The 9,748-nt window shown below is 40.4% G+C and overlaps 1 non-coding gene across 1 annotated transcript; it reads right to left on the bottom strand.

Moving 5' to 3' along the window:
- Positions 1-2,424: 2,424 nt before the first annotated feature.
- On the bottom strand, positions 2,425-2,612 carry LOC123460306. Its single transcript, XR_006636886.1, has one exon. It is a non-coding gene; the product is annotated as a U2 spliceosomal RNA (small nuclear RNA).
- Between the last annotated feature and the right edge of the window lie 7,136 nt (positions 2,613-9,748).

Genomic DNA, 9,748 nt, shown 5'->3' with positions numbered 1-9,748 from the left:
CAGACACAAGAAGGAGACCATGCTAGGTGTTTGTTAAGGCCTCGAGAATTTATTCTTACATGTAGGTTTATATAAGGTTGTAGGGGGAAGGGGATGTGGTCAGGGCAAGGAGTTGTAGGGGAAAGGGGACATGGTTAGGATAAAGATCACAGAGTTACTGGTTGAACCGCAATGCCTTTGTATCTTCCATCAGCTACCAGCTGGATGGGGGAGTGTTTAGCCAGGTGTATGATCCCATTGTTTCTGGTAGTTGAGTATTAGGTGAGGAAGTAGAAACAATGGCTTCAATCTGTTGACATACAAAAAACATGATTTTATTTATAATAGCGGGTCAGATTGTGAGTAAGAGGATTAAGATAAGTAGAGGTCCTTCCAGCTTTGTCCTGTTATTGAAAAAAGGAGATTCTCTCAGGGAAGTGTTTCTTCCCTGGATATGTAATATGTCACTGGAGGATCATCAGCTTGTTTTACAAGTCTCTCTGGCAGCCATCTCGCAGCATTTTCTTTGGTGTCAGACAAGCATATTGATCCTCAGCCCCAAATGAGTACTGGGTCTAGGCCATTCCATTTTAAAGCTAAAGGATCTTTTCACATGGCTTTGGCAAAGGTACTTTTTTGTATTTGTGTGCCTAAAGCGATCATCAGCTGAATTTCCCTGAGTATTAAGGGTTAAAAAGTTTAGGACAAACAAGGCATGATGAAGGATATTTCTTGGAGAGCTTTTTATGGGATATAAATCCCCTGTTTTTAACTTTTGGACTCAGAAGAGGGGCCCCTCCTGCCAGAACACCCTGGTGGGCATAAAGTCAGTGGCACAAATGACCAGGAGAAGAGGTGTTTTATAAGAGATAAAAGTGACCCTTTGGCTCAGAATTGTAGCTTCCACTATCTTCAGGGCCTTTAAAATTTACCACAGGTAAACTAAATGCAAATGCAGATGATCCTCAGGGTTTAAGAGAATTGTAAAAAAGCAATCCTTTAGGTCAATAATGATTTTACAATACCCTGTAGGAATTGCTACTAGAATGGGGAGGCCTGGTTGTCAGGCTCCCATAGGTACCATGGCCTTATTAATTTTTCTAAGGTCCTGGAGCAATCTCCATATTAAGGGCATTCCAGAAACACTCCACTGCGGGGGGCCTCTGGCTTCTGACCACCTGTTTAGATAAACCTATCATTTTAAAAGTCTTAAAGTACCATTGTTTGCTTGGCTCATCACAATGGAGATTACCTTATCCTCAGTGCTTTTTGACCCAGCAGGTTTTTCTGTTTTAGATTCTCCTTCTCCCTTCTTATCCATCTCTGGCCACCAGCCGAACAAAATTCTGGGAGAACTAGGATAAATCTGAGGGGGCCAGGGACATGTTCTATAGTGTATAGCTCAGACCTCTGTGTGAACATTTACAATAGATTTTATTAAAAACTTGAAGAAAAGAGGCAATAGGCATGAGAGAAGCAGAGGAAAACTCTCACAGCTGTAAAGCTGCCTATCCAGGAACTTAGAGAACTTAGAGAGTCCCAACCAGGCAACTCAGACTTAATTGTAGTAGATAAATTCATTAGCAGCCTTAGTAGTATCGACATCAAGACGACTGTTCTGTATAGCTAGAATTTTTTAATGTAAGTTAACCAAATCTAACGAAATGTTATCATGGTGCCAAAATTGAGACAGTTACTTTACATACAATAGAGTAGAATCTGGTCTTTTCTGAGCCCAAACAGCTAGGTAAATATTAATATAACCCTTGATAAATTTTTTGAAAGAAAAAAACATTACTTGACAGCCAATGATTTGGGCTTAAACTTGATAGCTATTGATTTTGTGTACCACAGAAATTTTTATTAACATAAAACAATTTTATGTTTTACCCATGACTTTAATTTGATAAAACTTAAGCAAGCTATTCCAACATATGTTAGCCTGAAAATTAGTTTTTTGTTTCTTAAAGTTTGTAAACAGTTTAAAAACCTTTACCTTTAGGCATGGTGTTTAGGTTTAGCCTGAAAATTTCTTTTGTTTTTACATCCGCACACCTTTATTTATATACTTTAACATTCTGATCTAAATACCACTCAGAAGGCATTTTTTTAAATTTTATTTATTTATTTATTTGAGAGTGACAGACACAGAGAGAAAGACAGATAGAGGGAGAGAGACAGAATGGGCGTGCCAGGGCTTCCAGCCTCTGCAAACAAACTCCAGATGCGTGCGCCCCCTTGTGCATCTGGCTAACGTGGGACCTGGGGAACCAAGCCTTGAACCGGGGTCCTTAGGCTTCACAGGCAAGTGCTTAACCGCTAAGCCATCTCTCCAGCCCCTCAGAAGGCATTTTTAACAAGTAATCATTGGAAAATTCCTTCCCAGTTCCTTCAATCAATTTATCTCATCCCATCATTAAGTATCTTTCCTCTTTTTTTCCCCCAAAGGGGTGCACCGTTCCTAGAGGTACTGCAATACCAGGTCGGTGCATGGAGTGGAGGGAGCAAGTTCCTATTCCAACTCTGAGCTCCAAAAACCCATTTACTATATTGTTCTCAGATAGAGGATGTATCAGACATTAAACTGATAAGAACAGATACACTTGATCTTAGACAAAAGGCCGAGAAGTGATTAATTATCTATCTTATAAGGCTATTAAAAAAATTACACCAAATTGATTAATCCTGTTATTAACAAGAAAGTAGTCTTAGCACAATTCTATATCATTAATATCAATAACACACTTGGAGATGATTTTATTAGGGGTAACTAAGGAAAATTGTGTTTTTATCTTGAGGCAGGCTGGCTCAGAAGTCAGATAAGTTTTCTCCTCTTTTTTTTTCTTTTTTCTTTTTTTTTTTGACCCATCAAACACATCTTTTTATTATATACTAAATTTAAAAATGCAAATCTCAATAAAAATGCTTATCAAACATTGTATATATAAGTACAGTCAAATACTATTGGATTGTAACATTATGTACAATTACTAAAGTTGTTTAGAAACAGAACAAAGCACAACTTTGCCAATAGTGAATTTCAGAATTCTAATGTAAATTTTCAAACGTGAAGTAGTGATCTGCACAAGGTGACGTTTATGGAGGTAAAACAGTAAGAAACAAACGGAATCATGCAGCTTCTCCTGCACTAAGTGGTCAAGAGTAAATTTCTTCTTTATTCTTTTAAGTATCTCTGTTAGCAGAAATTAAAGTGCACAAGCTCACCAGGAATACTTGACTTGGTTGTACCCTACTACAGCCAACAGTACTGCCATATTGAGGGTTTCAATTCTTTGCACTGTTCCTGAGGCTTTGGAAGTTTACTTTGAATGTGGTTAAGGGAAGAGAGGCCAACATTTTCTAAATTGCACCTAATGGCCTTAAAGTATAAAATCAAAAAAGATTTTTTGGGGGAACAGGTTCAAGGAAATTATCCATGTCTATATTGCCCTAGGTATAAAATTTGACTAAGGACCTAGTTTTGCCTCTGGAAAATGCTTCCTTTTTTTTTTTTTTTTTCAAAAGCTCAGACATGTACAGCAAGCACCACAATACTGTCAGTTACTGTTCACCACTGCATCATGAATACCAGGCATTAACACTTGCCCTCTAAAGGGTCACAATATATACAGGTAGAAATATGTTCACACTTGACACTAATTTTACTAATTAACATCAAGTATAATTTGTAAAAATAGGTCATCTCTATTCAATCAAGGAAGAGGAAAAGGAACACTAGTCTGCAAAAGTGCTCCTTTTACCTTTAAAACCCATTAGTTTCATTTTGGGTAGAACAAGATTGTAAGGTTAGGCTACCAGTTTTAATATGCTGGTGATGCCATATCAGACATACATATATGTGTAAATCTGAATTCTGATTTAAACTAACATACTAGTATAAATCATGGATAGGAAACATTTTATCAGTCTTATTTACAAACATGATGATTGACAAATATAAACATTTTAAAACTTGCAGAGAAACAAAACCATAGTTCACTAAAGATGAAACACACAATTAAAAAAAAAAAATACTTACCAAATATACCTGTTGGCCACTGGACCTAAGAGGCAAATAAATGTAATAATCATGATTAAATTTTTATTACTATTACCTTTAGTACCATATCAATATGAGGTCTACTTACAGTACTGCCTACACATACACATTCTCTCATGATTTGATGAGATTAAGTTACTGAACATTTTTTCTACTCCCATGGCACATTACACTTGGTAACACTAATAAGGTAGATTTATATAACACTTAAATCATGATTACAAATGTTTAATTGAATATTTTCCTTTCTGTAGCTGTGAAATGTAAAGCTTAGATTTGCTTCCATTGGGCCTCTTAATCCAAACTTCATCATGGTTAATTGTTGTAATTACAGCACTGGTAGGACATTCATCTTTTCTATAGATGCAGATCATCTGTCCACATATGTACCATTCACGATCGTAATGCAGTCTTCCCTCCTCAGATCTAGCACTGTGAAGATGCTTTTCTAACTTCAAGGGTGGTTCTGTTTTCACTCGGTGTGGACCCAGAGTAGCCATTACCTTTCTAATTGTTGTCTAATCCTCAAGAATCTCGAGATCTTGCAGAATATAAACTATATATGGACCTGAAACTACAACTGGCTTCTTTTTGTTCCTCCTCTTAAGTAACAGGACATTACAATCGTTTTTTTTTTTAATATCTGACAAATTATAAGTTACCTCTTTAGAGGAAGTTTTGTTGTTGTTAATAATCCTCTATGTAAGGTGAAGTTGACCTAGAACAAATATCTGGCAAATTCATTCCTGTAAAAGACATTTAACTTTTCGTTTTGAATTTCTATGCTTAGGTCTTTGATTTCCTTGAAAGCGTTCTCTAGAAGAGAAAGGGGTGTCACCTGCATCTGTCTCATCTCTTAAGTAACAAACAGTCATAAACACGACAGGACTAGCAAGCACAATGAGCACACATAAACACATACACACACACATATAAAAAGAACATATTCTCCTGATAAAATTAAAAAATTTGCTTAAAGAACTTGAAGCAATCTCAATTCCTTGTGCTTTTAAAATCTTTTACAATGGCAATTAGCTCTTTTTTACTCTTTGTTAAATCTTTTATTATTTTTTTTAACCCATGTTCTTTGTGTTTTGAGAGAAGTTTTAAGCCCTTTAACAGTTTTTGTTTACTTAGGGTCTGTCCCATGGTAGAAAGGAAAGAGGAGAAATGGCAAGACCAAAGGGCAATGTTCCTGGTCAGAGTACTGGCATGGGGGATTCCCCAGTGAGCTTGATGTGAGCCTGTCTGCAAATTTAAGAACTGGCAGCGCTCTAAGAGCATTTACTAGCTGTTGCGTAACCATGTTGGTTGGTAGGAAAAAAGGCTAGATAGGAGGTCTTTGCCAATGCCTGAACAGGCTGTCGGGATTTGCACAGGGAGCTAGTGGCCTTCAGCCAATGCCAGAGGGTAGCCCTGGCCAAGAAGCTTCAGTTGGCCTGTCACTATGTTGTAATTCCACATGATGGCACCAACCATAAGTAAAAGGAGGAAAAGAAGCGCAAAAAGAAAACCCACAGTTCTTGTGTCTTATAAATCTGACTAAATAGTCTTTAAATGATTTTCCTAGAAGTCTTCATCACTTGTCTTACCTTAGTGGGTCTGTATCACAGGCGGGTTTTTTCTGTGGTGACCATGAAGCAGATCTGTATTATAGATGTATTGCCTATAGTGATCTATGTGGATCTTCATTCACCCAGGTGGGGTGGCGATCCAATGGTGAGAATGGCCAGCCACTCAAGTGACACCCAGGTCACACTTAGTACCTCGGGCACCACATTTTGCACCACTTGCCCTGGCCAGCGGGGAGTTGAACAAGGACTCAAGGAGAAGCTAACCTGAGTGTAAAAAGGCAAACATATACAAGAAGGAGACCATGCTAGGTGTTTGTTAAGACCTGGACAGTTTATTCTTACATGTAAGTTTATATAAGGTTGTAGGAGGAAGGGGACGTGGTCAGGGCAAGGAGTTGTACGGGGAAGGGGACACGGTTAGGGCAAAGATCACAGAGTTGCTGGTTAAACCGCAATGCTTTTGTTTCTTCATCAGCTACCAGCAGGATGGGGGAGTGTTTAGCCAGGTGTATTATCCCATTGTTTCTGGTAGTTGACTATCAGGTGAGGAAGTAGAAACTTAACTTGCTATATGGAAGTTTCTGTTACTATGGCTGAGGTTTGGTTCATAGCTCCCAACAAAGAAAGATTGAGCCTGCTGGGGGCCACTGGGAGAGGAGGTGGAGACATGGCACCTGCATGGGCAGAGGGATCATTGTCAGTCTGCCACCTGAATCTGAACCCAAGCCACTTTGGATTGCTTGAAAAACTGGCTTGTAGTTTTCCTGCTTAAAGGGAGTGAACAGAAATGTCCTTCCTGAACTTTTCATTTCCTAGCCAGATAAGCTATGCAGGTCCACATGGATGCCCAGAAATACAGAAATGACCTGGATGACTTCTTCCCAAAAGGAGCCTGCCTCCCTCTGGGAGAGCTAATTCCCTTAACTTTCAGAAGAGCTCTTATTTCATGAATCTGAGATATATATAGATTTTAGTGGGAGGCAATGTTACCCATGATAAAGAAAGATTAGAAATGCCAAGACCAGAGGGCAATGTTCCTGAGGGCTGATTAGCACATGGGGGATTCCCCAAAGCTCCAGATGTGAGCCTGTCCACAAGTTTAAGAGGCTGGCTACCTGCCCTACAGGCATTTAAGAGGTCATTGTGTTACCGAGTTTTTTTGTGTGTGTCAGAGGGAAATAGATAGAGGGTTTTTTCCAACACCCAACAGGCTGTTGGTGTCCAGGCAGAGGACAGCTGGCCTGCAGTCAATACTGAAGAGTGGCCTCAGCCAAGAGACATCAGTTTCCAGTTTGTCATGTCTGGTCCTATGCAATGGCATGAACCAAAAATAAAGGAAGAGAAAGAGAAACCTGCTAGCCCTCAAAAACATGGAAGCAAGGCCACATGGGCTGATTTCTCCCATTCCCTCTGGGAGAGCACTCACCCACCCTGTCCATCTCATCAGTGTCCCTGCAAGAATTGGGGCTGAGGCTTCAGCAGTGGGCTTGGTGTCTCTTCTGGGTGTAACTGCCAGCACCTGTAAAGGAGGGGGCAAGGAAGGGAGGAAAGGCTTCACCCATGGAAGAGGCTCTTCTATCTAGTTCCTCCAGGTCACAATATAAGGGATCAGGGTGTCCACTACTAGGGTGAAAAACAATTTTTTTTCAACCTCAAGTTTATTATTTATATAAAAGGTCCCCTCTGGTGGCCATTCTACATTGAAGGGAGGGTATTCAGAGGAACAAAATTTAATCCATATATATTTTTTTAATGTTTACCCCATTGTTATGGGAACTGCTTTGACGTACTTCCAGTGCGCAGGGCAGAGTCCTAAAGGGAAGGAAGGAATCTGTCCCATGTTTTTAAGTCAGGGAAGGAACGTCTGTAGGATTAGGGCAATGACAAGACACACAAGACAAAAGACACAGACACACAGGGCCCCAAAAACCAGATGCATGCTACAGATTCAGATCCATAGTGGCCAAAAAGGTCTGAGTCCTTAGGGGATGGCTCCATAATGCCAAACACAGTACAGATGAGAGCAGATCTCTCCAGCAGGTTTGCTCTGTCTGGGACAGAGCCCCCACTCAGATGAGGGGGCAGGACATCTCCTGATTCCTCCAGGTCTGTTCTTACAACTCATCCACCAGGACGTATGACCTGATCAGAAAACAGATATGGCTAGCATACAGAGTGAAAGGAAAAAGAGAGCACTCAAGTAGAAAACTTACTGACCAGTCGGAGAAGAAACCTTCGGGGTCTTGGCATCATTGGGAAGGGGGGGGGGGCTCTGGATATCCCGGACGAGCCTCCAAGATGTTGTGCCAAGACCCATGACCATGGGCCAAGTCACCTGGTCATGCAAGAGCCACCCAGACGACTGCCACAGAAGCTGAAACACTCCAATGTAAAAGCAACAAGTTTCTTTATGGCAAGCCTAGGCCTGGGCTCCGTCCACACAGTCCAGCACAGCAGTAATGAGGGAGAGAGCCCCAACCCTCAGAAGAAAGGGGTTTATACAGGAAAGGTTACATCATATTGTGACTTTTAAATTGATTGGTTCTAAGAGGGCACACGCGGGAATTTCAAAGAGGGTGTGCATGGGAACTCCATCCTACTTATCTTAGGTAGTAGCTTGTTTGCAGAACGAATTGCAAGAGTTGTTTGCCGAACTTATCTTTTGCAAGAGGCCACAGCCTCCATGGCTAGGTATCTCTGGAATTTCTTTGAAGTGGAGGCTTCCTAGGAATCAAGGGAGTGGGGGTGCTGTAGCTAAGCAAACACAGATATAGATGCAAAAATAGCACATTAGTCAGCTAGTTCCTCATCTGAGTCAGAATGGTTACCTGATTTTAAATGGCAGCACCACTGTCCAGCCACTAAGCGAGGTCACAGAGGTCTCTCAATAGCAGTGGGGAAAGATTTACTGAACAAAATCCCAGTAGCCTAGGAAATTAAAAAAGCATTCAACCAATTGGATCTCATGAAGCTAAAATTCTTTTTCACAGACAAACATACCATAAGCAAAGCCAATAGATTTTCCACTGAATGGCGGAAAATCTTTGCTGGCTATACCACTGACTGAAGCTTAATATCTAGAATCTACAAAGAACTCAAAAAAAAAAAAAAAAAAAAAAACAATAAAAAAATAAAACAACACACTCCAAAAGTGGGACAGAGAACTAAATAGGGAGTTCTCACAGGCAGAATTACAAATGGCTAACACACACTTAAGAAAATATTCAACATCCCTAACCATTAGGGAAATGCAAACTGAAACAACTTTGAGATTCTACCTTACCCTAGTTAGTATAGCAAACATTAAAAAATAGGAGAAATAGGAACTCTCATTCACTATTGGTAGGAATGTAAGCTAGTTCAAACACTATGGAAATCACTATGGAGACTCCTGAAAAGGATGAATTGTGGTGGTTTGAATAGATGGCCCCCAATATATTCAATTGTTTATTTGTTTGTAGATTGTATCTGCAGTCACCTGGCTGGAGGCAATGTCACTGGGTAGCTCTTAAGGTGTGATGATGGGTTTCAGATTTCAATCTAAAGACATGCAATGTATGCCTAGCAGGAGTTCCTGAAGTGTGTTGTGGCTTTTGGATTTTTTGGCTTGTGCTTCTCTCTTGTGAAGGCAGGCCAGCTTCTTCTGCCAATATGGAACTTCCCCTGGATCTGTAATCTTTGATAAATCTTTTCTCCATAACTGTGCCTGGTCTGGAAGTTCATCTCAGTGAACCTGAAGCTGTCTGCTACAGAAGTTGGTACTGAGGAGAGGGCTGAAATGAACCTGACTATGTGGATGTTGATCTTTTGGAACCTTTGTTTTGGAGGAATAGGCATGGACTTGGTGATTGCAACTGAAGATGTCTTCTGGAGTGGTAAGCCAAGTTTTATGGACTATTCTGATGAGAGTCTGAGAATGCTTAGTGCAGTTAGCACTGAACTTCAAGGCTTGGCTTATGAGCTTTCTAAGGGGAAGGAAAGACTGCAGAGGACTTTGTTGGAATTGGGCTACTGGCATAAGGGCTGGCTGTGTCTTGCTGCTGAGGTCCAGAGAGTTTGATCAACGTTAAGTTTGTAATGGACTGATGTGCTTGGCTAAAGATATAGGGCTGAGAGATTTAAGATTTTCAGCTGG

The sequence above is a fragment of the Jaculus jaculus genome, chromosome 4 (assembly GCF_020740685.1).
Source record: "Jaculus jaculus isolate mJacJac1 chromosome 4, mJacJac1.mat.Y.cur, whole genome shotgun sequence".
Taxonomy (NCBI): domain Eukaryota; kingdom Metazoa; phylum Chordata; class Mammalia; order Rodentia; family Dipodidae; genus Jaculus; species Jaculus jaculus.
Note: the sequence above shows the minus strand (reverse complement) of the source record. Positions and strands in the feature narration are given on the sequence as shown.